The sequence below is a fragment of the Pipistrellus kuhlii genome, unplaced genomic scaffold (assembly GCF_014108245.1).
Source record: "Pipistrellus kuhlii isolate mPipKuh1 unplaced genomic scaffold, mPipKuh1.p scaffold_m20_p_6, whole genome shotgun sequence".
Taxonomy (NCBI): domain Eukaryota; kingdom Metazoa; phylum Chordata; class Mammalia; order Chiroptera; family Vespertilionidae; genus Pipistrellus; species Pipistrellus kuhlii.
In genome coordinates, this window is record NW_023425562.1 from 14435163 (window position 1) to 14462959 (window position 27797).

A 27797-nucleotide genomic window follows, 5' to 3' on the forward strand; every position below is an offset into this window, starting at 1 on the left:
ACAGGGTCCATATGAGGAGAGCCGATAAAGGAGGAAACACAGGCTATGGAGGGGGAGGGGAGACAGAACAAGCATCCACTGCAGCCTGATCTGCTGAGCTAGCCTCCTAGCTGCCTCCAAACCCTGCCCAGTCACCTGAGTCCAGACCAGCATGACGTGAGTAAGGGCCTAGGCCAGAACATTGCAATAGAGATGGAAAAGAAGGAGATAGGAAAGAACTTGGAAACAAATTTGATATAGAGATGGAGGAGAGGAAAGATCCCAAGATGACCTTAAAAGATCCCTGGAGAAAATGGAGAGGTGCCAGAGTACAAGCCCAGCAGTGGCCTAGGATTAGTGCCAGGTTCACAGCACCTTTGAAGAATCCCTCTTCATCCACTTCTGAAAACATGGCATTTCTTGTCTCCAGTCTTCTGGCTCTTCAATTACTTGTTCATTCATGGGTGTATGCATATATACATGCAGCTAACATGAATTGAGCACCTACTGTGGACCAGATGCTATGCTGAACACTAGGAAGTACAAATATAAACAAAGACATTTCTTTAAAAAAAATTTTAAAACATCTTTTAGTGGTTGATTTTAGAGAGGGAGAGGGAGGAAAGGAGAAAGAGAAATTTCAATTTATTGTTCTACTTATTTATGAATTCATTGGTTGATTTTTGTATGTGCCCTGACTGGGGATTGAACCCACAACCTTGGTGTATCTGGACGACACTCTAACCTACTGGTCAGGACCTTAAAAATACACTTCTTAAGCCAAGGGACTTGAGTCCCTTCAGAACAGTTAGCTGCTCTCAGAAGTTCTTTTGCTAAAATTACCTTTCAGTTGTGCTGAGCTTTAGGACAGGCGCTACAGAGAAGATATAAAGATAGTTTTGTGTTGAGGAACTTAAATTAAATGAACTTGTGACCTTTGGTAATGTTGGAAGACAGGTGACCACTAACCAGTCGGGTGGCTCTTAACAGCTCTCTTAAACTTCTAGGACTGAATTCTTTCATCTGTAATAGGAGGGAGGAAGGTTGGGTGATTTTTTATAACTCTTGTATCTTTCTTTCTATGCTCTGTTTTATGGATGTGAAAGTGCTTTGAAAAGTTTGATCTGTGCTTAAGTGAAAAATAGTCGTGCATTTCAGAAAACAGTAATAACTAATGCGAGTACACACAGAGTAGGTGTGGGGTGTGCCATGGAACCTCCATTTGTACTCCTGTGTTTCCATGTGGAGGGGGCTCCTAGAGTCTCTGTCTTCTTTCCTGGGAAGACCTCTCTGATTGGAAAGTCTGAGGGAAGGAACTGAGCATGCTCTGCTAACACCTGCTGGGTACTTGCTATGGGCTGAATTGTATTTCCCAAAAATGTATAGATTGAACCCTTCTCTCCTCAGTACCTCAGAATGTGACTTTATTTGGAGATAAGGCAATTACCTTAAAATAGGGTTGTTAGCGTGGGCCCTAATCCACAATGGCTGGTATTTTTATAAGAGCAGATTAGGACACAGACTGATGGGCGACCACATGAAGACACAGAGGGAAGGAGGCCATCTGTGAGCCCAAGGAGAGAGGCCACAGAAGAAATCAAACCTATGGACACATTGATCTTGGATGTCCAGCCTCTAGAACTGTGAGAATAAATTTCTGTTTAAACCACCCAGTCTGTGGGACTTGGTTATGGAAAAGCTAGCAAACTAATACAATACTCTCCATGCCTTTGGAATGAATACACACTACTCTTTTTAGGATTTGCCTGCCTACAGGGGGTGGAGGGTGGGGATATTCTGGGCTGTTCATAATGTAGCAAACCTGCTTTTGGGGGGAAAGGCGGAGGTTGTCCCCGTCTCCCTGAAGCTGGCTGAGTGTCTATCTGCAATGGCCATATTAGGACATCCATAAGGACTGTACCACGTCCATGGGGACATGTTTGCATCATGTCCTCCACTCTAGCTTTTATCTGCCGTAAAGTTGACTTTTAAATGTTCAGCTATTTCCTATGTTTTATTTCTCAATTGTTTCCAAACTTGAGGAGAGGAAGAAAGTGGGCTGTTTATTGCATTTCTACTTCCACCCCAGCAAGAAAGAAAAGGAAGTCTTGGGGATTTTGTCCCCACCCTCCTTTCTTTTTTTTCTTTTTTTCTTTTTTTAAAATATATTTTATTGATTTTGTACAGAGAGGAAGGGAGAGAGACAGAGAGTTAGAAACATCGATGAGAGAGAGTCATTGATCAGCTGCCTCTTGCACACCCCCCACTGGGGATATGCCCGCAACCAAGGTACATGCCCTTGACTGGAATCGAACCCAGGTCCCTCCAGTCCCCAAGCCAACACTCTATCCATTGAGCCAAACCAGTTTCGGCCTCACCCTCCTTTCTTACTATTACCCTCACCACTCCCAAATGAGCAGTCTTCCTCCAAGCTCACCTGTCCCCTGGAGAATGGCTTAGCTCTTTGATTCTACAATCACATCTGCCTACAATGCCTTTCCTTATCTTCTCTTGACTGCAAAATTCTCTTCATTCTCAAGGTCTTGGCTCAGATGTCTCCTCCTAGGTGAGTACACCCTGGGCCACAGGCCAAGCCTTCAGCTTCCTTGTCTCAGCTCCCATGACTCTGGGCACAGATTTCCATTATGTTGTCATATAGTCCTAATATTAGATGACCTCCTATCTGTCTTCCCCACTAGGACAGACTAGTGTGAGTGTGGAAGAGATTCCTCTGGTTCCATCTGTGTTCCCAGTGCCTGCATGGCGCTTGGCTCCAAAGTAGGTGTGCATGAAGTGCTAGAGAATGAATGAGTGGCAGAATCACAGTTTGACATGTTAATTTGTGTGTTTCTCAGAGTATTTTGCCCACTCTTCTATTTCAAGTGGACTGCCCGGTTGGTAATTTCTTGTCTCAGAAGAATTTTTAAAAAATATATTTTATTGATTTTTCACAGAAAGGAAGGGAGAGGGATAGAGAGCTAGAAACATCGACGAGAGAGAAACATCGGCCAGCTGCCTCCTGCACACCCCCTACTGGGGATGTGCCTGCAACCAATGTACATGCCCTTTACCGGAATCAAACATGGGACCTTTCAGTCCACAGACCAACGCTCTATCCTCTGAGCCAAACTGGTTTCGGCTTGTCTCAGAAATTTGAACTTGGTGCAAAGTGGAAGGAGTCTGAGGTCAATGACTCCTCCAGCCATGGCAAAGATTTCTGCTCCCCACATTTAAGATGAACACAGAGCCCAGCTACTCTTTCTTTCAGTGAGCTTTGGAAAATGTCCTATCTGCATGGATGGAAGACTATATACTACTCTAACTTTTCAGGCATTTGGGTCCTGGGCTTCCCAAATGGGGACAGGAAATGAGGCTTCAGGAATGACTGATGTGGACTTTCCTGGCAGGTGGGGGCTTTAGCATAGAAATGAACTTGATGTACAGTATACCAAGAAAGTGATGTTTTTTTGCATACTTACTTGAGTTGGAGAGAGGCAGGGTATGTGGCTAAACAAAATTGCTATAACCAATAAAGGCTACAGGGATTATCAAGGAGATAGTAAGACTAACCCCCAATGGATTTATGTCTTAGAACGAGCAGAATCCAACAGGGTGACTAATGGCACCTAACAGTAACCCCTAGTCTCATTATTCGCTCATTGTAATACATTAGCATACAAAATGACACACTTTGTGCCCACCAAGATCCTAAAGAGAAAGCCCACAAAAGGTCACCCCTGCCGAAAGCAGCTTGGCTCAATGGATAGAACATCAGTCTGCGGACTGAAAGGTCCCAGGTTCTATTCTGGTCAAGGGCATGTACATTGGTTGTGGGCACATCCCCAGTAGAGGGTGTGCAGGAGGCAGCTGGTCGATGTTTCTCTCTCATCGATGTTTCTATTGCTCTGTCCCTCTCCCTTCCTCTCTGTAAAAAATAAATAAAATATATATTTAAAAAAAAGGTTACCCTTTTCCCAGAAAAATCTTGAATATTCCTCCCTCTTATTGATGCCCCATCTCACCTCCTCGATTCAATGAGCTTCAATAAAAAAAAGTAAATTTCATTAGGGAGGGACTGATCTGCCTGTGGAGTAACCTTCTCTGTCCCACTGCTTCACTAGTAAACTCTCTTTCACTTTAAACACTGTGCTGGCTCTTATTTGAATCCTTTCCTGTGCGAAGCCAAGAACCCGCAGTGGGTCACCGACACTCGGGTGCCCAGACCCTCAGAATGCCTGCATTCTGGATTATTTTTTTTTACATCTGATATGTTGCTCCCTCTCCCCCTCTGTCATCCCAGAAATTTTGTCAAGGCCTAAACTGTCCCAGGAATTTACTCCATCCTCTCTCTCTCTCTTTTATAATATATATTTTTATTGATTTCAGAGAGGAAGAGAGAAGGAGAGAGAGATAGAAACATCAATGATGAGAGAGAATCGTTGATCAACTGCCTCTTACACACCCCACACTGGGGATCAATCCTGCAACCCAGGCATGTGCTCTGACCGGGGATAGAACTGTGACCTTCTAGCTCATAGGTCAATGCTCAACCACTGAGCCACACCGGCTGGGCACTCTATCCTTCTCTTTACCCATTGCCTAAAATGTGGCAGTTTGGGGAGTGTTTTATCATTTTCTAGACTTATGTATCCTCAGCATCCTGGGGCAGGCCCAGAAGGGGAACCCTTCAGCTGATGGGTATTTCCTGCCAGAGTCCAAAGGCTCCAGTAAAGGAAGTTTTATTGTTACCTCAGTGAGGAGGAAGGGTGGAAGGGCTGCTCAAAGTCAAGCTGCACTCACTGGAGAGGCTAAAGAAGAAGTTTCCAAAGAAATGAGCCCAGGTGAGATGGGGTGGGTGCTGGTGGGGGAGGTTGTGCGGAATGGGAGGGTTCCCTCCAGCCAGCACCAGAGAATAAGGTGTTCCAAAGAACAGGAGATCAATAGATCTCTCTCTCAGACCCAACCAGTGTGAGGGATCAGAATGAGTCACCCCAAGGTGTGCTGGTCTGGCATGCAGGTTATTTCAAACTGAAAACAGTCAAGGCACTGAAGGCTCAGGAGGAAACTTTGACTGCCTGAAAGAATTTAGACAAAGGGCTTGCTCCAGGAAGGGATTTATCGTCATAGATGACTATGTTTTAGTAAGAACTAGGTGTGATTGACAGGGAGGAACCTAACAAGAACCATTTGACCAAAGTCCTCTCTATGTCCACTGTTTCAAGAGGGCCCAATATACATTTGTCTATTAAACAACAATTCCTCTAATCTCCTATCAATTACTTCTCCTTCCATAGTTCTGAATGGCATGCAGAACTCATCTTGACTTACTGTCTTTGGAATCTTCATGCTCATGTGAAATCCCTATGTGCAGGTATCCAAGCTTAATTTTCTCCTATCGATGTTTTAAAAAATATATATTTTTATTAATTTCAGATAGAAAAGGAGAGGAAGAGAGAGATAGGAACATCAATGATGAGAGAGAATTATTGATCGGCTGCTTCCTGCACGCTCCTCACTGGGGACTGAGCCCACAACCCAGGCATGTGCCCTGACCAGGAATCACACTGTGACCTCTTCGTTCATAGGTGGACTCTCAAACACTGAGCTATGCTGGCCGGGCTTAATTTTCTTCTATTAATCTGTTGTATGTCATTCAATCAGCCAGAAGAACAAAGAGGGGAGGCGAAAGTTCCCTCATTCCTGATACTAATCACCTCTATCCCAATTAAGACTTCTTAGCAAAGCCACAGGTCTGTTGACCACAGAAACAGAGTTCCAGTCACGCTAAAGAAAACATCTTGACTTCAGTTGTGTTTCAACCCAGGCCGACAAAAGTGGGTAGTGACGAGGAGGGGAGGACAGGACAAACATGAACAGTCTTGTTTTGTGGAAAGATGCAAGCAGGAAAGCTGGAGACCCTTTGCAAAGTTCCTGGGACTGGCTGGGGTAAGAAATAGTCTTTCTGATGGGCATTTCCTCTCCCAAATGCTCCTTCAGACACAGCGGACTATCTACTAGCCTCATGCAGGCAGGCCTATGTGCAGGGACAGAGCAGCTTTGGCAGTGACTGTCCAGCTCCACCCACATGTAGTCAGGGGCGATCTCTTTTGGGCCTCCCAGGAAGATAAGCTGTCTCCTTTGTGTTCTGCCTCTTCCAGTTCAACAATGTTGAAGTTAGGGTTTCTGATTATTATATAAGGGATGATTATATTAAGGGGTCATGACCCATCAGAATGAAAGCAAGTGTCCTACAGTCCTTGTGGCAATGGGCAATCCTGTTTGAGTTATGGCTGTCCTCCCCCAACTGCTGATGATGGGTGGATTTGAGGATATAGACTTTGAAGCTTCTGAGGTTCAAGTGGAAATCTTGGGAAAAGAAGAGCCTTTTGCCCTTCTAGTGACTTGAAGGCCTCATGGCAGAAACCACAGCAGAATTAAAAGGCTGAACATCTCTACTAAGGACTTTATGTGACACATTTCTCCAAAAAGTAAAAGTAGTAAGAAAAGATACAATTTTTCTGCAAAATAAGAGGGTGATTTCTAAGGCCCCCTTCTTCTTCTTCTTCTTCTTCTTCTTCTTCTTCTTCTTCTTCTTCTTAATTTTTATTGATTTTTTACAGAGAGGAAGAGAGAGGGATAGAGAGTTAGAAACACTGATGAGAGAGAATCATCGATCAGCTGCATCTTGCACACTTCCTACTGGGGATGTGCCTGCAACCAAGGTGCGTGTCCTTGACCGGAATTGAACCCGGAACCTTCCAGTCTGCAGGCTCTATCCACTGAGCCAAACCGGTTTCGGCATAAGGCCCCCTTCTTGACCTGATGGTTAGTCATGGCTGCCAGTAAATGACAATTACTCAAGAGGAGGAGGCCTCTGGAAGTTGGTTGAGGTTCTACTGTCCTGGGGGCTTTCTTGCCTGTCTGGTAGGACCCTCCCTGCCAGCTGGCTCTACACCGATTCTGTAAATCTCTGCTTTGTCTTTCTCCTAGGGAGCCCCGCTCTGTACTCTGTACCCCAAAGCCTGGTGCTTTTGCACTGACTCCTCAGAGAAGTCACAAGAAATACTTTGCTTCTTTAATTTGAGGTATTGCTGCCATTATCAGTTTATTGAAGTCCTTTGATGAAAGCTTGTATTGTTCTTGTACCCAGAACCTTTTTCAAATGATCACCATATTAAAAAACACAATAAGTCCAACCCCCCTTCCCCAACATACATGATCAATGTTCCCCAGACATATAGGTACATTAGTGAGGAGAGTCTGGAATTGGTGGCAGTGTTGCAGAATTTGCCAGGCGACCAGAAAACACACAACGAGTACTCAGAAGATTCAGGAAAAAAACCCTTTATTTGCAGATGTACCAGTACGGTGACTCAGGAGAGTCAGTTTCCAAAGCCTGAGTACTGAATGTGGAGGGTCTCTCCCACTTATCCTCTTGGTTTCTTTGTCTCCCCAAATTTCCCCCCTCAGATTGCCCCCTATATTCCTCCTCAACAACAGAGCAAGATTTGGTCCTGATTTTCCCATTTAGGGCTGATGGCCTTGGGCAAATTATTTATTCATTTATTCATTCAGAATTTATTCATAATCTCCTTGAGTCAGTCATTCATATAATCTCTGTAAAATGCTAACAATACCCTCACTACTACCTTTAGGACTGTTTAGAGAAGCTAATAAAATCATGCTCTGAAGTGTTCAAGGTAAACTCTACACAAATGGATGTTGGTATTAATCAGGCAAACAGATAAAAACAGAATTGGAGGGGTGAGGGATGAGAACCCAAACCATAGCACTTGATATACCACTTCTATGAGAAAGACACCTCTTCTGGGCTCTTGGGTTGTGCCCTGCACTCAAAGTATCTTTTCGTCTCTGTCCTTGGACACCCTGCTCTTCCTCCAAGGCCCCGGTCAAAAGCCTCCTTTTCCCATAAAGTCCTTCTTGCACCTGGGGATTAATTTCTCCCTCCTACAAGTCCCTCCTCTGCCTCAGTGATCACCATGTTCCACCCGTGAACTATTGCACTTTGTTTCCATATTGATCCCTGTTACTAGACAGACAATGTTATTCTTGAGGGAGGTAACTGTGTTCTCTTCCAGGAACCCTCCCTCTGCCCCTTTAGCTCACATGACCTTGATCTTATGTGCTGTCTTCTCCAAGCTTCAGTTTCTGCCTCTGTAAAACTTGACCACCTTTTAAAATATATATATTTTTTCTTGCCGAAACCGGTTTGGCTCAGTGGATAGATCGCCGATCTGGGGACTGAAAGGTCCCAAGTTTAATTCCAGTCAAGGGCATGTATCTTGGTTGCGGGCACACCCCCAGTGGGGGGCGTGCAGGAGGCAGCTGGTTGATGTTTCTCTCTCATCGATGTTTCTAACTCTCTATTCCGCTTTCTTCCTCTCTCTTCCGAAGGCTGACGCTCTATCCACTGAGCCAAACCAGTTTCGGTGAGAAACATCGATGTGAGAGAGACACATTCATTAATTTCCTCCTGCCTGCCCCCTGACCTGGGTAGGGGATCAAGTTCGTAACCAAGGTTCGTGCTCTTGACTGGGAATCGAACCCGAGACCCTTCGGTCTGTGAGCCAACGGTCTAACAACTGAGCCGCCAGCCAGTCTGTGGGCCCTTAAAAAAAAAAAAAAAAAAAAAAAATATATATATATATATATATACACACACACACACACACACACACACACACACACACACACATTGATTTCAGAGAGGGAAGAAGAGGGAGAGAGAGATAGAAGCATCAATGATGAGAGAGAATCATTGATTGGTTGTCTCCTGCACGACCTCCACTGTGGATCAAGCCCGAAACCTGGGCATGTGCCCTTGGCTGTAATCAAACTTGGGACCCTTCAGTCCGCAGGCCAATGCTCTTTCCACGGAGCCAAACCAGCTAAGGTCAACCCTCCCATCTTGAGGTTGGTTCCTCTGGCAACCAGGCCCCATCCTGAAGTTATCTAGGGGTCCACCAAGAATCACCTCATTACCATCAATTCGGGTTGAAAGGAGTCTCTTAATAACTGAAGCACCTCCTATCACTCAGGACATTCTAAGGGTTGTCCTCCGGGCCAGGAACTGAGGACAAAGACCCCCTGGTGTTCTTACTTAAATACCGGAGTTTTCAGAGCTGAGGAGGGGAAGGAAGAGGTCAGCGGATGTTCTCTATAAACTTGGTGTTTCAACTGCTCTGAAGCTTTTACAAGTCCTTGAGTCCTTTCTTCCAAATGACAGTCTTCCTTTGGACTGTGTCCAACCTGCCACCCAAAAGGAAGGTCCCTGGGGCTGCAGGCACTGCCCTTCTTTCCCAATGCTTCTCCTTCTCTCTTCTCTTTGAGCAGTCCTCAGTTTTAGCCCCTCCCCCTCCCAGAGCCCCCCCTGCCTCCGGGTGTGGTCTGCCTGGGGTTTGTCACTCCCTTTCCTCTCCCAGGTGTCAGTGGGCCATTAGGAGCCTAGGTGAGCATGTCAGACCTGTTTGCCCCTTAGTGCCTAAAAAATGAAGCCCACACTCCTGACACTCACATTTGGCTTTCCCTGTCTTTCCCCTCTGCTGCCCCGCCTTGCCCCTCAGTTGTCACCCTCCAAACATCTCAGGGCTTTTCCACCTCGTTCCCTTTTCTCCAGTGTCAACTCCTCTGCACACGTGTTCTTTCAGTCACACCTGTTTACCCAACGTGTCCTGTCTGCCAGGCCCCGTGCCGGACGCCAAGAGGACCACGAGGAAAGATGGCATAACTCTTCCTCCTCATAAACAACTGTCGTCAGGTTTCAGGTCCTCCCCGAGGCACACCCCAATTGCCCTCCCCGAGGCACTCCCCAATTGTCCTCTTCCCAACCTCTTGTCTGCTTGGCAGCCGGCACCACTTCCTTGTTTTGACATCCTTCCAGGTGTGTATGTCTCCCCAGCTAGAGGTCTAGATGTCCTTCCTCCATTACTTCCCTGTGCGGAGGGCCTGCCCCAGAGCAGAACAACACAGTCCAGCCCCTCCCCTACGGTCTGGTGTGTCAGATGGATAGGAAAGAAGAACGTGCATGGCAGGTGTTGTGAAGGAACAAACTGGCATGATGGGCAGTGGGCCTGCTGGTGCAGATGGCATATCTGAGGGGCCCTTTGCCCCTCCCGCCCTGGAGGTCCCACAAGGTGGGTGTTGTGTCATACAGACTGCTCTTTTCATTGAAAACAAAAAACAAAAAACAAACGACCAACCAATCCATTCTTGTTGAAAATTTTAAAACTGTCTTGCCAAAACCGGTTTGGCTCAGTGGATAGAGCATCAGCCTGCAGACTGAAGGATCTCAGGTTCAATTCCGGTCAAGGGCATGTACCTTGGTTGCAGGCACATCCCCTGTAGGGTGTGTGCAGGAGGCATCTGGTCAATGTCTCTCTCTCTCATTGATGTTTCTAGCTCTCTATCTCTCTCCCTTCCTCTCTGTAAAAAAATCAATAAAATATATTTTAAAAAATAATAAAATAATAAAACTGTCTTTTGCTTTTATTTCCAGTTTTTATTAGAGGTTGGACTTTTAATATAGAAGCAGTATTAGTAGGATCATCTGATTGAAAGAGGGACTTGGAGCCCAAGATAGGGGAGCCTCAATTATCCATCCCAGAGGATGGAGGGAGCTGAGGGAGGCGCCTCTCCCCTCCCCTTCGGCCACCAAATGGCTCCACGTTCATGACATCCTTCTGCTCTGTTCTGTTCTGGTTCCACATGAACTTGTTGCTCTGGGAAAATGAATCCACTGAGATGGCAATGCCCCTGTACTTGACAGGTATGTCTGTGTCTGTGGGAAGTGCTGGCCTGGAGTGTCACCATCAGAATAATGGACCTGTTTCTAGAGCATTCTCTCTGAGCCCAGAATTGCACCGAGAGCTTTACACACATGACTCATTTCACCCTCAGCTCTCACGAGAGCCTGCGAGGTCAGCTGCAATTGACAGGCCAGGACGCTGAGGCTCGGTGAGGTTATGGAACTGAGGGAGAACTGGATCCAAATTCAGACCGGTCAGATTCCAGAGCCGACGAGCATGCCGCCTCAGAATACTTCTGGATGGCCTTCCATATGAGGATGTAACTGAATCCTGTGGACTAATGCTCTGAGCAGAGCAAGTAATGTTAACTCTGGAAGTGGTGACGTGTCTAAGGTTACAAGGCCATCTCAGTGTAGAGGTTCATTCCTGTCCCCAACCCCAATTCCATTGCCCGGTTGAGGTGCTGGGAGATCTAGTGAGTGCTGGTGATGCTGGGAGGGGGTGGTTATGCCAAGAAAGGGCTAGCCCAGTTTTGACCAATTTGATATGGAAAAGAAGAGGTGGCTCAGAGCCCAAAGATGAGGGTCTGCCTCTCGGACACCCTTCTTCCCCATTTTCCTCATTTAAAGAGTGATTCTAATAACAGTGCCTTCCTTATAGGGGCCACTGGTGGGAATAACCTGCTTGGTCAGGAGGGAACAGACTACAGAAAGAGACAAAGCAAGGCCAGTGCCATTCTGATGCTACTGCTCAGGTCACCATTTCTAACAGGCACCTGCTGCAGGCTCAGACCCATTTCAGGTGGTGCATCACGAGCCAACAATAATGCCGACAGGCCTGGCCTTGGCCTCCAGGGCTTAGAGCAGCAGTTGAGAGGAGAACGACCAATATGATCCAGTCGTAACACTGCAGAGAGGCTAATGGGTGGACATATCTGTAGGATAGTGTCTGTGAGGAGAGGAAACTTAATAGAAATTTCTATAGAGGCAGCGGGATGGAGGGGGATGGTGAGGGTGGTGGTGATGTGGGTGGTGTCAGGCCTGGGCTGATTTTATGGAGGTGGGGTTTCAGGAGCAGGGAGAGATGCACAGGAGATTCTAGGAGACAAATCCAAGGCAACAGAAGGAACTGCCCAGCCCTTCTACTCCTACAGGGGGTAGAGGAAAGCAATTGCCCTTTTTAGCAATCTAAATATGGCAGTAATAGGGGTAATAATTAGGATATCAAATGCACCATCCTCTAGCAATATCTACAGTGCATTCACTATAGGGAATTGACTTATTGGCATTAAACAGGAACAGTCAAGATGGTACATCAGTAGTCAGGGTCCTATATCAGTATCTCCATAGCATTGACAAAATAAGACTGACAGGAATTGTTTTAAAATTTAATGTATTAGTCCACATTCATTTATTCATTTCAAGACCCACAGCTATGATCTGAATAGTTATTTTCTTTTCTTTTCTGTTTACCCTGAAAGAGCCTGGGCTCTTGTGACCACTCACAAGCTCTCAAATGCCTTGAGGACTAAAGTAGCAGGGAAATAAATCCTATATAACAAAAGACTAATATGCAAGTTAACCGAACGACCAGTGCTATGACCAGCACTGACCACCAGGGGGCAGTGCTCAACACAGGAGCTGCCCCCTGGTGGTCAGTGCACTCCCACAGGGGGAGCACTTCACAGCCACAGAAGCTGGGCTCAGGGCTGGTGGATGCAGCAGCAGCTGTGGGAGCCTCTCCCGCCTCCGTGGCAGTGCTAAGGATGTCTGACTGCTGGCTTAGGAAGCAGGTCTACACTCCTACGCCTTCAGTCAGACATCCCCTCGAGGGCTCCTATACTGTCAGAGGGTGAATCTTGGGCACTGGGCCTCTAGTAAATAAATAAATTAACAAATGAGTGAGATAATCTACATAGACAAAATGTTTATCTGGCACCCAGTATGTTCTCAGTTAATTTCAAGGAGGCAGTTGGTGACAGTGGTTGAGACAGCAGGTTCTGGAGTTGGGCTGTGTGAGAGTCCAGTCTTGCCACTTATGTGTGACCTTGGGCAAGTCCCTTTACCACTCTGTGCTGCAGTTTCCATCTTTGTCACCATTGGCTAGTCATAACACCACATTCATAAGGTTGTGAAGATTAAATGAATGAATCCATTGAAATGCATAGTTCAGTGCCTGGCATATAGTAGGCATTCAATGAAAATTAGCTATTATTATAAAATTATTTTATCAATTTATTCATTTAGTTCGTGATGGAAAACTCTTCGGTGTACAGGCAGTCGGAATAAATAAGTGATCTGGGGGAGCTTAAGGGCTTGGTCTAAAGGGGAGACTGATACTAATGGTAATATGGGGCCAGAACTGTGTTTTCATAATCTCCTCCTAGGGATTGTCACACTAGGTCCCAGCACAGCTCCATTTTTCTTCTCAAATCCTTGTTTATTTATTTCTCAAAATCCTGCTTTTAGGGAGCTCAGCCTCTTGGCCATATCTTGGGTAATGTGGTTTGTTCTCAGCACCTCTTCTAGCTTCCAGGTGGCCTGTGCCCACTACACCTTCCCTCCGGGTCCCGGGTCCCTCACGTTTCTTCCATCTCAGATCTCGACAATTCCTATTGTGCGCCAGTGCGTCACCCTTCCCTGGGAGAACTGCAAGTCAGAGGAGTGACTCTGGGCTCTGCAGAGGAGCGCAGAGGTGGAATTTGGGGTGTCTGCACCGCGCCTAGGGGTGGGCGGAGCGGATCTCCCTGGCGCACCCTGTATCGCCGGCAGGTGGCGCTCTATCTGTGAGGCCTGCGAGGTTCCCGTCCAGAAACTTGAACGGGATGTTGACGGCTCTGCGTGAGCAGAGTATATAGCCGAGTATCCCCAAGCCGACGTGGGCATCCTCGAAAAAGTGGGGGGAGAAAGCTGCTTCCTGTTGGAGTTACTCAAGCTTTCAGACACCACGAGCTTCACTCAGGAAGGCTTCAGAAGCGGTGAGTACGGAGCCGCGCTCGGGAAAGGTAGCGCTGCCCTTTTCTTAGGGTATTGCCCATCGTTTGTACTGGCTGGTTTTCCGAACCTCCAAGAAAAGATTTCTGGAACGGAGCTGCCTAATCAGGTGGAGGGAATTGCGGGGGGGAAAATCCCGGGAAGCCGCCGCCTGCGCACCCGCCCGGCTCTCTGCAGCGGGAGGAGCGCGCGCTCCTGCCCGCCAGATGGCGCTGTCTGGCTCTCCTTCGGCTTTCCGCTCCGGCCCCTGGAGATTCCCGCCGGAGCGGCCGCTCTAGCCGACCCCGCGGGCTCTGTGGTTCCGGGCGGAAGTGAGGCGCCGAGCCCAACGGCCTCTGGTGACATTTTCTCCGGGCGGCGCGGACGAGTGCTGGGGCTAGGTGGCGGCGGACCCTGCGGAGGCGGCGAGGTTCCCTGTGGCCCCGGCGGGGCTCTGACTGCAACTCTCCGCTCGCCGCCGGGGCCTGTGCTGAGGAGCAGAAGGCGGCGGCGGCCGTCGCGGCCCGAGTCACCGCGGCCCGGAGAGCCCCGGCCGGGTCGGTGCGTGCCCCGACGGGGCGCGCGGGGCGGGCGAGGAGGTGCGGCGCCGCCGCGGAGCGCAGGTGAGGCGGGAAGGGGCGCAGGGCGGCGGCCGGGCAGGGGGCCGCGCGGGTGCGGGCTCTGCGGCGCCCGCCGGGCTGGTGACGGGCCCGCAGGCGGACGCCGGGTGTTCGCGCCTGGACTCGGCGGCGGACTCGGCCCGGGTAGGAAGACAGACGCGAGGGCTTGCTCGCTCGTTCGCCCGTCGCTGGTGACCCTCTTGTCCTCCGGATCGACCGAGTTGGCGGGACGAGCCTCCCTCCCGTTGCCGGGACCGCTCGGGGCCCGGCCGAGGCGCATCCCTTCCCCGGGGGCTGATCGGAGGCTGGGGGCGCCGCGGTCCGGGGCCCGCGCGGCGGAGCGACTTTACGGCCCTTGGAGTTGCCTTCACGCAACTTTCCGGCGCCCCGGCGGGCGGGCGGGCGGGGGAGCGGCGGCGGCTCTGCCGGCTCTGCGGCCCCGGCCCCGGCCCCGGCCCCGGAGAACCCGCAGCCCGCGCGCCGCGGCTGCGGCGGCCTCGGAGGGAGGGAGGGCTCCCGGGCTCGGCGCCGCCTGCCTCCGGGCGCTTGCTTTCTGTCGGCAGACGCCTCCGGTCCGCGGGAGGGATGCGTCAGCCTCCCCCAAATGGATTTCTTCTGGTGAGTTTGTCGGCGTTATATTTAGAAAACCGGCGACGATGTAAAGCGACGAGCCCCAAGTTAAAGATCGCCGTCTTCTCTGACTTCCCAGGGCGTTCTCTTCTTTCCCCCCAGTAACGCTGCGTCCGTTATTTCTCATGACACCGACCGGCCTCAGTGCATGGTCGGAGCAGCAGCCCTCCCTGTCCCCCCAAAGAACCAGCTGCCCGTCCTTCGCCCTCTCCGCGGTCACAGGATGCATGCTCTCTGGTCGGAGGAGTGAACGCCTGTGCTTGTCCTCCCAGATGGAACAGCTTGAGCAGTTTATCCTTGGATGTGCTTTTTGCTCTCTTGCTTGAACTTTTCTCTTTCTGAATGCTTCCATCCAGTCGGATGAAAATTCCACTGACGATGCTGTGTCAAGGTTGGCCCACTTAATTACAAGTACCTCTGGCAGCTTTGCTCAGGCTGTTATTGCGTGGTGTCATGAGGCACATGCTAACAGTTTGAATCACTCCCTTCTCCTGGGATATTTAAGGATGGTTATTAACTTTCTAATGTAGTTTTGCTGATCCTGGCAATCTGGATTCTCCCAGTGAAGAGCATTTTGCCTTTTGGCTTAACGGTCATTAGTAGAGGCTTACAATTGATAACGGTAGTTGTTACCCGAAGTCCCGAGAAGTCACAACACGAACTTTTTGTTGTTGTTTTTATAGGAAGTGTTAATATTTTGGCAGAGTGACCTGGCCAATACGATGTCTAGTTGAGTGCTTTATGCTCAGTAAATATAAAATTACGAACTAAGTTTGAGTTCAGGAAACCAATGAAATTTACTGTGATAATCTGTATGTTACTTTAAAAAGAGCTTAAGTGAAATTTCTTGTAGTTCCATGAAATGAGAAATAAAAATATTTTTAGACATTTCAAAGTTAGATTCCTTTTCACTACTATAATCTTAAAACTTAAAATCGCACCCTTTTCATAATGTAAATATTATAGATGTAAACTTCAAAATAGGTGTTTACAATTAGAAAGGAAAGGGACATGGTAATTATACCTAGAGCATCAGCTAAATACGATTTCTTAGTGGGAAAAATATTTTTTTCCTGACTTTTTTTTTTAAAATATATATTTTATTGATTTTTTACAGAGAGGAAGGGAGAGAGATAGAGAGCTAGAAACGTCGATGAGAGAGAAACATCGACCAGCTGCCTCCTGCACACCCCCTACTGGGGATGTGCCCACAACCCAGGTACATGCCCTTGACGGGAATCGAACCTGGGATCTTTCAGTCCGCAGACCGACGCTCTACCACTGAGCCAAACCGGTTTCGGCTTTTCCTGACATCTTTTAGTGAAAAATGGGAAGAACTGGATTTTGGAGCTGGAAACTTTCTCAATATTAATTAGCTTCAAATTCACAGTGTAGCTCTTAATATTACTAATTCATATTAATCTTAAATGCATTTATTTTGTCACATGTTGTTTTATATGATGATTTATCCAAGACTGATATATTAAAGATAAACTAAACCCTAAACTAAGCTTTAGGGTTGTTTTTTTTTTTAAAATATATTTTTTATTGATCTCAGAGAGGAAGAGAGAGATAGAAACATCAGTGATGAGAGAGAATCATTGATCGGCTACCTCCTGCCCCCACACTGGGGATCAAGCCCACAACCTGGACATGTGCCCTGACCAGGAATTGAACTGTAACCTGGTTCATACATAGGTCAACACTCAACCACTGAGCTACACCAGAGTGCTAAGCTTCAAGTTTTCATTTAATGCAGTTTTCTTAGAACTGAGTGCACGTATATCCTTTAAAGGTTTCTTTCTTTTTCTTTTTTTGGTTAATCCTCACCCGAGGATACTTTTTTGTTGATTTTTAGGGAAAGTGGAAGAGAGAGGGAAAGACAGAGAAGTATTGATATGAAACACATCAATTGGTTGCCTCCTGCACTGGGTGGGCTGGGAGGAGCCTGCAACCAAGGTACTTGCACTTGACCATAATGAAACCAAGGAAGTTTGGTCCGCAGGCCAACGCTCTATCCACTGAGCCAAATCTGCTAAGGCAAAGGTTTCTATTTTCATAAGTGACATTGGTAGCTTAAGTCTCCCAACTATATGACTAGTAACTTCTGGGAGGTTGTGTAGTCATTATTCAGGGAGATGTTTTGCTGGGATCTTCGATTTTATGGTTTTGAATAGACTTGATATATGGGCAATTAAGATGTTTTTGCTTTTTGTCTTTAAAGTTTGGAATTGGTATATGCCAGAGATCTAAACCCTATGTTTGTAACTTTGGTAAACCACTTTAGAATTTTCTAATTTTTCTGCATCTAACTAGGGACACGTTTACTGAATTGACAATACTTGAGAAAACCTGCAACAGATGAAAAAATGTACAATGGTATATTTTCTTTTGAACCATACTGATTTCAGTATTCTCTTATTTAGGAAAGAGTTGGGGGCCAAATTAGTTTCTTGGGTAGCTATAATTAAACAGTAAAAATGGAATAGGTACATTAATAACCGAGGAGAAAGCTATGAGACTATAGAAAATGGAAAGAGCTATTGAGAAAACTTTGAGAAAATACAGACGACAAGACATTCAGATGGCACCTCTTTATTCTTACAGTACTAACTTATTAACTATTTACTGTGTGCCAGTAGTACTCTAGTTACCAGAACTATAGTGATGAATAAGACTGATAGGATCCTGTTGTTATAGGAACTTACATATTTAAACCTGAGGTTTGAAGTAGATTTCACGTGTGCATTCCAGGCTAAAGAACAGCAGTCATGTTGAGTATTAATGATCTTGAATGGTTAAGTGTGTCCAAGTGCCATGAGTTTACCGAAGGATAGGTAGGGTAAAAGGAGATAGGGCCAGGTTGTGAAAATAACAGTACCTTCGTCTGCTAATGAGTTATTATTTCTTTGGGGGGGGGGGGGCTACCGAACTCAGGTGGAACATAAAAGATGAGATAGGCATTCCTGTTGAAAGATTTTTTTTTCTTTTTTTTAAAAAAATATATTTTATTGGTTTTGTACAGAGAGGAAGGGAGAGAGATAGTTAGAAACATGGATGAGAGAGAGTCATCGATCAGCCGCCTCTTGCACACCCCCTACTAAGGATATGCCCGCAACCAAGGTACATGCCCTTGACCGGAATCGAACCCGGGACCCTTCAATCCCCAAGCCGACGCTTGATCCATTGAGCCAAACCGGTTTCGGCAAAGATTTTTCTTTTTTAGTGAATTTCTTAAAAAAAAAAAAAAAAAAAAATATATATATATATATATATATATATATATATATATATTAAGTTGATTTTTTACAGAGAGGAAAAGAGAGAGGGACAGAGCTCTATCCGCCGAGCCAAACCAGTTAGAGCAAAAGGCTTTTTCTTTAGCCTTCATTTCAGTGAGTAGACATTTTATGGTTTTATTTTCTTATTTTGGGTTGATTCTTTCATAGTTATTTTTTAGTTGTCAAATATCTGTCAAATTAAAATTTGACTGTTGTCACAACTTTTTTTTTAATATATATTTTATTGATTTTTTACAGAGAGGAAGGGAGAAAGGTAGAGAGCTAGAAACATCAATGAGAGAGAAACATCGATCAGCTGCCTCCTGCATACCCCTTACCGGTGATGTACCCGCAACCAATGTACATGCCCTTGACCAGAATTGAACCCGGGACCTTTCAGTCTGCAGTCCACTGAGGCAAACCAGTTTTGGCAACACAGAACTTTCCTAAATCCTTAGCCATTATCTTTAATTTTGCCTACTTTCCCCTACTCTTTAAGGACTCATGATTGTATTTAAGGGAAGTACAATAACCAGTGTTCCAGCTTCTGTGTGGGCTGTTTTTCTCAGTACAAGTGGGATTGATGTTCATTTAGTCAGTTTTCACACTCGGCCTACATGTCCTGTGGTAAAAGAAGGAGCAGGGTGAAACTAAAAAGTATCTTGCTTTTCCTGGCCAGTGTGGTTCAATTGGTTGGAGTATCTTCCCATACACCAAAAAAGGTTGTAGATTGGATTATCAGTCAGGGCACATACCTAGGTTGTAGGTTTGAACAACTCCTCCTCCTTCCTCCATCCTTCTCCTCCTTTTCCTCCTCTTCCTCCTCCTCTTCCTCTTCCCTTCTTCCTCCTCCCTCCTCCCTCCTCTTTCCTTTCTCCTCCTCCTTTCTCCTTCCCCTCCTCCCTCCTCCTCCTCCTCCTCCTCCTCCTCCTCCTCCTCTTCCATCTCCACCTCCACGAATGGATACAAAGCCGAAAGCTGTTTGGCTCAGTGGATGCGTTGGCCTGCGGAGTGAAAGGTCCCGGGTTCGACTCCGGTCAAGGACATGTACCTTGGTTGTGGGCACATCCCCAGTAGGGGGTATGCAGGAGGCAGCTGATTGATGACTCTCATTGATGTTTCTAACTCTATCCCTCTCTCTTCCTCTCTGTAAAAAGTCAATAAAACATATTTAAAAAAAAGATAAAAGAAATAATTTCTTTTCAGGGAACTCAAATGTGGTGATCTAGATGATTTTTAAGTTTCTTTCCTGCTCTAAAATGTAGAGAAGAAGAGTAGGAGAAAAAAGTACTGTATAATAAAAGAGCTATAGTATGGAGTTAGTCTTTTCCTTTATAAAGTCATTTTAAATAAGGTATTGGAAGATAGTTCTTTTCTTTTTTTCTTTTCTTTTTTTTAAAGGTCCCATTAGTTTTATTCTTTTTATTTTTGTTGTTGTTAATCCATACCCAAGGATATTTTTTCCCATATATTTTTAAATATATTTTATTGATTTTTTACAGAGAGGAAGAGAGAGGGATAGAGAGTTAGAAACATCCATGAGAGAGAAACATTGATCAGCGCCTCTTGCACACCCCCTACTGGGGATGTGCCCGCAACCAACGTACATGCCCTTCACCGGAATTGAACCTGGGACCTTTCAGTCCGCAGACCGACGCTCTACCGCTGAGCCAAACCGGTTTCGGCAGATAGTTCTTTTCTTAAATGGGTCTCTAAGCTTGAAATGATTGGAGTCTTTTTAAAAAAAATTAATTAATTTTTTTATTGTTTAAAGTATTACATGTTTCTTCCCCCCCCCCCTCCCATTACCACCCCCCAGGACCACAAGCCCCCACTGCCCCAGTGTCCATGTCCTAATTGGAGTCTTGAATGTTCTTTTTGACTGCCAGGTCATTTACAAAATACTTTTTACTTTGCCTGGAATTCTTGTCAATGTATTAGTAAATCAGTGCTGATGATTGTTCAGAGAGGAATAAAATTAAATCTGTTAAAACTGATACCAAAAAACCGCCCAAACACTTACACAATCATTCCCATGAACCTGGATGAACTAGGATTGTGTTTAGGTAATATAGAAATTAAAGTTTTCATTAGCATGGTTAGCATTAGGGAAACAAGATATCAAAGCAATCAATAGAAGTTTTTTTTTTTACTGAGTTGTCTGGTTAAAAAACAACAGCACTTTTGTGATGTCCAGAGTTAGCATTTTGTTAGTGCCTTATAATTAGAGAAAGGTATTGTTGGGGAGAGGGAAGTTGGGTGTGGACTAAAACTCTAGGAAAACAGGACTATTTTCGTTTCTGTATTAAGATAAAAAAAACCTCATGTGGGTAAGATTTTAAGTAGTATCCTGTCTGCCTTAGTTTTAACCCAGTATATGAAAGTATAGTGTATTCTTCAATCAACATTTATCATCAAAGGTATCCTATTTTTCTGCACTACAATCCACTAAATAATTTGCCATGAGCCTGAGGGCATGTATAGTGGATAGGTTTTCAGCAACATATATTTTGGGGACCTCACGTCCCAGCGTGTGGTGATCCATCTTTATGTGTACTGTCTTCTGAGAGAGAGAGAAAATGGCCTGAACACGCCAACACCGGTTTGGCTCAGTGGATAGAGCGTGGGCCTGCGGACTGAAAGGTCCCAGGTTTGATTCCAGTCAAGGGCATGTACCTTGGTTGCAGGCACATCCCCAGGAGGAGTGTGGAAGAGGCAGCTGATCGATGATTCTCTCTCATCAATGTTTCTAACTCTCTATCCCTCTCTCTTCCTCTCTGTAAAAAATCAATAAAAATATATTTAAAAAAAGAAAAAAGAAAACGGCCTGAACAGTATTCTAGGAAGAAACCTAGAACCTGTGTTTTAAATTATTCTTGATTTACACTGTTGGTGCTTTTGAGTTTTTAGAGTGCCTTTCGTTAGCCACTGTGCATTTTTTGCATTTGATAACTTCCTCGCCTTTTTATTTGATGCTATTTTATATGCAGTCCTGGTACTGGGCCAGATACATGTCAGTAGTAGTATATCTGCCACATGAAGTGATTTGAGCAACCATTATCACTCTTGACCTATTTATAGAGCTTATATCAGTGAAGAAAAGTTGGTTCGCAAGCAAGCAAAACTCTCTTCCTATGGTTTCAATCTCAGAATTTATATTTCAGTTCTGCTTAAACCAGATAATTGAGCTGCATTAATTTTTAATGATTCCTTTCTGTACACTAACCTTTTAGCACTCCAGTTTCTTAACTACACTCTTGAAGGAAGAAATACCAAATAACTATTATCACACTGAAAAATAATTGGCAATGATTTCTTAATATCATGATATTTGGGGTTCAGATTTCTCTATTTTATAAATGTGTTTTTACAGTCATTCAGATCACAAGTCAAATAAGGTCTGTGTGTTGTTTTATAATCTATAGGTTCCTTTCCGTTTCTTATTCCTGGCAAATTATTTGTTGAAGAAACAAGAGTTTTCCCAGTTTGAATTTGCCACTTACATTCCTGTAGTGTTATTAAACACATTCCTCTACCCCCTGGGCTTGTTGTTAATTGGTATTAGGTTTAGAGGCTTGATCAAATTCGGTTTCTATGAGGTATATTCTCTCTCATTTTCTCCTTTGAGGGAAAAAATGCTCTATAGATGATGTTGAGTATTTGTATCAGGAAGTACATAATGTTTGGTTCTCTGTGTTGTTAGCAGCTGTTGATGCTTATTACCTAGCTCCATTAATTTATTACTCATAATTTCTCACTCTGAATACTTTTTATCATTCTTAGTTATAAGTTTTTTAAACTGTATCTTATTTATAATAAGCCTATTCAACCTCTTTTGAGAGCTAAGTGAAGGGAAAAGTTGCTGTGGAGAAAAGAGCATTTTCTGTATTGTAATTCTGTAGTGTTTTTAATTTAGTCCTGATCTTTGGTTCCTGCACTGTTCCACATTATCCAGGCTACAACTTCTCACTGGAAAAACTAACCCCAAATCCTGACTCATACTGGGAAGATGTCCTTCGAAAGCAGAATTTGTTTTGTAATATTGGTGTTTAAGATAAGAGTACTGTTGTCATTAAGTTATAATTTATAGTAAGAATTAAAAAAAGGTTAATTTTAATATTTCAAAAGATTTGGGAACATCACTGTTATAGATGCAATATAATCTTCTAGACCTAAATATCTGGGGAGGTGGGGCTTAATATTGTTTCTTAGTAAGATACTGCTCTTTACTTTTTCATTTTTGTGGTGTCTGTTTTTTGCATCTTTATGCATAAGTACCAATCATTTTATAATACATACTAGTGGCCCAGCGTGAAATTGCATGAGACCCCAGACTGCGTTGCACCGTGGGATTCCCCCAGTCCCACTCCGCCTTGAGACCCAGAGTCAAGTCCTGATGTTCCTCAGGACCTGGAGTCAAGTCCCTGCCCACCTGTGCTGCACATGCAGTCCTGCCCACCCGTACGTGCACCTCGCTGCACATGCAGCCTCCTGGTGACTGGTCTTTGGTCATTAAGGTGTTAAGGCCATTGGGTTTTTATAATAGAGACTAGAGGCCCGGTGCACAAAATTTGTGCGGTGGGGGTGGGGTGGGGGGTGGTCTCTTAGCCCAGCCTGCATCCTCTACAATCTGGGATATCCCTCTCACAATTCAGGACTGCTGGCTCCCAACTGCTCCTCTGCCTGCCTTCCTAATTGCCCCTAACAGCTTCTGCCTGCCAGCCTGATCACTCCCTAACCACTCTGCTGTCAGCTTGATTGATACTTAACTGCTCCCCTGTCAGCCTGTTTGCCCCCAACTGCCTTCCCCTTCAGTCCTGGTCACCCCTAACTGCCCTCCCCTGCAGGTCTGGTCACTCCTAACTGCTCTCCTTTGCAGGCCTGGGTCCCGCCAATTGCCCTTCCCTGCAAGCCTGATCATCCACAACTGCCTTCCCTTGTAGGCCTGGTTCCTTGCAAATGCCCTACCCTGCTGGCCATCTTGTGGTGGCCATCTTGTGTCCACATGGGGGCAGGATCTTTGACCACATGGGGGTAGTCATTTTGTATGTTGGAGTGACGGTCAATCTGCATATTATTTTTTTATTAGATAGTATTGAGGCCTAGTGCATGGGTGGGGGCCAGCTGGTTTGCCCTGACGGGTGTTCCAGATCAGTGTGGGGGTTCCCTTGGTGTATGGGGTGGCCTGGCTGAGGGGCCTGTGATGGTTTGCAGCCAGCCACAACCCCTGGCGACCCAAGCAGAGGCCCTGGTATCTGTGATTTATGTATCTTCTACAATTGAAACTTTGTAGCCTGGAGCAGGCAAGCCTCCTGCTTGCTCTGTGGCTGCAGCCATTTCTGTTTGGATTTGTTTACCTTCTATAATTGAAAATTTGTAGCATTGAGTGGAGTCCTAAGCCTGCAAGGGCAGTTGGAAAGCTTGGCTTCCTCTGTTGCCAGGGAAACCCAAACCTCTCTCCTGCTCTATGTGGCTGTAGCCATCTTGGTTGGGTTTATTTGCATACTTACTCTGATTGGCTGGTGGGTGCAGCAGAGGCATGGTCAATTTGCATATTATTCTTATTAGATAGGATAAATGTAAAGAAACAGCTTTATTAGACTATTAGCAGTGTGTCAATTTTGCCTTATGTTTTTATTTGGAAAGAAAAGTTACTGTCAGAAATTATGTTGATTCTTTGTAATGGAAAAACATATTTTTATATTTAATACATTTTTATTGACTTCAGAAAGAGGGTGGGGGAGGGGGGAGAGATACATCAATGAGAAACATGGATTGGCTGCCTCTTCTACATGCCCCTCCACAGGGGATCAAACGAAAAACCTGGGCATGTGCTCTGATCAGGAATCTAACAGTTGACTTCTTGGTGCATGGGCCGGCCATCAACCAGTGAGCCACACTGGCAGGGCTGGAATATATTTTTATATGCAAGTCAGTAGTATTTAGTTTTAAGCAAATGAAATATTTCATTAATGGTCTTGGTGATTTTTAAAAGTGATTGAGTTCATCACTTCAAATACTTATTAAATATTGTGTGCTAGAAACTGTGAGTGAATTGAAGATGATTAACATAATCCCTGTTTTAACCCACTTAATCTCCCTCTAAGGAAATAGTAATATAATGGGGCTAAGGGGCATGAGTGAAAACATTTGCATAATTAACTTGGAGGCAGAAATTCTAAGGTTAGTTATATTCCTGTAGGCAGTTTCATTACTTTCTTTTGTTTTAAAAGTCCAATTCATTTAAGAAGTAAATGGCTTTTTTTTTTTGTTTTGTTTTTATTAATCCTCACCTGAGGAGATATATATTTCCCCCCTTGATTTTTAGAGAGAATGGAAGGGAGGAAAAGAAACCCAGAAAGAAACATGTGAGAGAGACACATCAATTGGTTGCCTCCCGCATGCCCAACCAGCACGGACCAGACCAGACCAGCTAGTGCAAGAACTAATTGTCTTTACAGTAGTTTAAAAATAGTTCAATTGTTTTGATTTTTAGTGCTAGGAATGCATCAGACTCAGATTCAGTAGTAAACATGCATAGTTGAGTAAACTGTAAGTCAGCTAAGGGGTTTTGAAGCTAAGCCTTTTAAAAAATAACTTTTAAAAATGTGTTTATACTTGATTGTTGGAGGCTATTTAAACTGCAACTCTATTGCTGAATAACTACTTTCCTCTTTATTTTTATTTATTTATTTTTTTAAACAATCTTTTTAAAATTTATTTTTATTTATTAATTTATTTATTTTTATTGATTTTTTGTACTGAGAGGAAGGGAGAGAGATAGAGAGTTAGAAACATCGATGAGAGAGAGTAATCGAATAGCTGCCTCTTGCACATTCCCTACTGGGGATATGCCCGCAACCAAGGTACATGCCCTTGACTGGAATCGAACCCGGGACCCCCCAGTCCCCAAGCCGACACTCTGTCCATTGAGCCAAACCGGTCTTGGCTCCTCTTTATTTTTTAATTGAACTTTAGAGAGAAACTTTATGTGAGAGCAAAATGTCAATTGGTTTGCTCCCACACACCCTCTACTGGGGATTGAGCCCACAACCAGACCATGTGCCCTGTCCAGAATTGAACAGGCAACCTTTCCGTGCACAGGTTGAACACCCACCCAACTGAACCACATTGGCCAGGGCAACTCTTTTTCACTTTTTATTGCATAGTTTTTATTTTTATTGATTAATCATTTGGTGTGCCTTGGGCATAATTTAAAATAAGCACATGGGAAACTACAGTTTTCTTCCAATATAAAGAACAAAAAATGGTGGTTGTGTAGTTTGTATAAAATTAATCAAAACAAAGGATGTTTTGTTGTAGTAAAAAATTTCAAAGAATACTGTTTACTTTCTAAAGTATAAAATGTAGGTATGCCTTAATTTATATACAAGATGTATTCTTGTATATTTTTGGGAAAGCGAAACTTTAAATAAACTTTAAACACATTAGGAAAAAATGTTTTAAAGGGATCTGTATTAAAACCTTACCTTTTAAATATGTAACCTAATTTAACTTCTGTAAAGATTCAGAGGTTCAGAACTTTTATTTTGGTTAGAGGAAGCTACTTATGTAGCGTGATCTAGTCTTAACTTAAGAAGCAGGTTGGAAATTCAAAAACTGTTCTAAATATACCTGTTAAATTTATCTAAATATATCTTGGCCGTTGACCTACATATTCTTTTCTTAGAAATGAGGATTATACATTTCAGGTTAACTATGAGCCATAATTAATAAAAACAATTAAAATGTTCCCAGCCCTAGCCTGTTTAGATCAGTAGAATGTCAGGGGGCCTGCAGACTAAAGGGTCTCAGGTTTGATTTTGGCCAAGGGCACATGTCCAGATTGTGGGCTCACATCCCCCCTCCCCCCCCTAATTAGGGCGTGTGTAGGAGGCAGCCAATCAGTGATTCTCACCATTGATTGATGTTTCTATCTCTGTCCCTCTCCCTTCCTCTCTGAAAACAATAATAATAATAAAAAAAGTTCCCCAAACCTAAATAGAATTGTTTAGATAATGTTAGTATGGATAGACCACTTTTAAAATTACAATTAAAAAAAATCCCACAAATATGCAATAAAACATTAATTAAAAAAATATATATCTTTTTTATTAATTTGAGAGAGAGAGAGAGAGAGAGAGAGAGAGAGAGAGAGAGAGAGAGAGAAAGAAAGAAACAAACATCAGTGATGAGAAAGAATCATTGATTGACTGCCTCCTGCACACCCCACACTGAGGATTGAGCCCACAACCTGTTCCTGAGTGGGCATGTGCCCTGACCAGGAATCGAATCATGACCTCCTGGTTCATAGGTTGACGCTCAACCAGAGCCATGCTGGCTGGATTGATTTTTATCTTTTTTAATGACTAGTGACTGAAGCAGTCTTTCAGTGGGTTTTATTTTAAACTGAAATTGCCTTATCTTTCTGCTTTTTAAAATATCACTTGAAACTTTTTGAAAACTTTGAAGTCTTGGATAATTAATTCATGGTTAAGTATTTATGCTGTATCTAAAATTGATCAACAGCACCAGTAGTGCCACTTAGAAGCACTGGTTTTCCATTGCTGAGAAGTAAAGGCCCAGGTAATGCAAATTGTTCTTAGGTTGCCTTTTTCATAAAATCTACAAGTAGAGCCATTAATGCAGTTTTTCTGTATGATATGACCTAGCTCCTATGAAAATGTTTATGCAGAAGATAACTGTTGTGTATGCACAGACACATACATAGTAGCTTTACATGCCTTTTTTAAAAAGCAAAAATGAGATTCAGCAGGTTCATTTAACTAATAAGTCCAATATGCAACTAGCTTCTTGCCTAGTTGGATGTAGGAACTCATTTGATAACTGGGCTCTATTTTTCTCCCTTTGTACTGGCTCTCTACTCTTTTTTTTTATTTTTTATTTTTTTATTATTATTCTCATCTGAGGCTATGTCTTTATTGATTTTTGGTCCGGCAGTTGTGGCTTAGTGGTTGAGTGTTGACCTGGGAACCAAGAGGTTACTACCGTTTAATTCCTGGTCAGAACACATGCCTGGGTTGTGGGCCTGATCCCCATAGGATTGTGCAGGATGGATGATTCTGCTTGATGTTTCTTTCTATCCTCCCTTTTTCTAAAATCAATAGAAACTTTTTTTTTTTTTTTAAGGTATGTGTCTACATTAATCTTTTTCCATGTGGATGTTCAATTGTCCTAGCATCGTTTATTGAGACTTTTTCCATTGAACTACTTTGGCTCTTTTGGGTCTATTTTTGGGCTCTCTATATTCACTTCCATTGATCTAATATTTGTTCTTTGGCTGGAATTATACTGTCTTGATTACTGTAATTTTATTTTTAAATATATTTTACTGATTTTTTTTTTTTTTTTTTTTTTTTAACAGAGAGGAAGAGAGAGGGATGGAGAGTTAGAAACATAGATGAGAGAGAAAAGAAACATAGATGAGAGAGAATCATCGATCAGCTGCCTCTTGCACACTGCCCACTGGGGATGTGCCTGCAACCAAGGTACAAGCCCTTGACCGGAATTGAACCTGGGATCTTTAAG

The 27797-nt window shown here is 44.3% G+C and overlaps 1 protein-coding gene and 1 long non-coding RNA gene across 7 annotated transcripts in view; one reads left to right on the top strand and one right to left on the bottom strand.

The window, feature by feature from the left end:
• Positions 1–10459: 10459 nt before the first annotated feature.
• LOC118707592 lies at positions 10460–13444 on the bottom strand. The gene is made up of 2 exons (XR_004984327.2): positions 12660–13444; positions 10460–11892 (listed from the first exon to the last, which is right to left on the bottom strand). It is a non-coding gene; the product is annotated as an uncharacterized LOC118707592 (long non-coding RNA).
• Positions 13445–13589: 145 nt separating this feature from the next.
• CUNH18orf25 (chromosome unknown C18orf25 homolog) overlaps positions 13590–27797 on the top strand; it is a 63429-nt gene continuing 49221 nt past the window's right edge. For 2 of the 6 annotated variants that reach the window (XM_036418095.2, XM_045574640.1), the window contains exon 1: positions 14070–14340. The gene's annotated coding sequence lies outside the window, so the exon portion shown is untranslated. Of the gene's footprint in view, positions 13725–14062; positions 14343–27797 lie in introns of those variants that run through there. The other 4 variants (XM_036418094.2, XM_036418097.2, XM_045574641.1 and 1 more) reach the window with 4 other exon arrangements.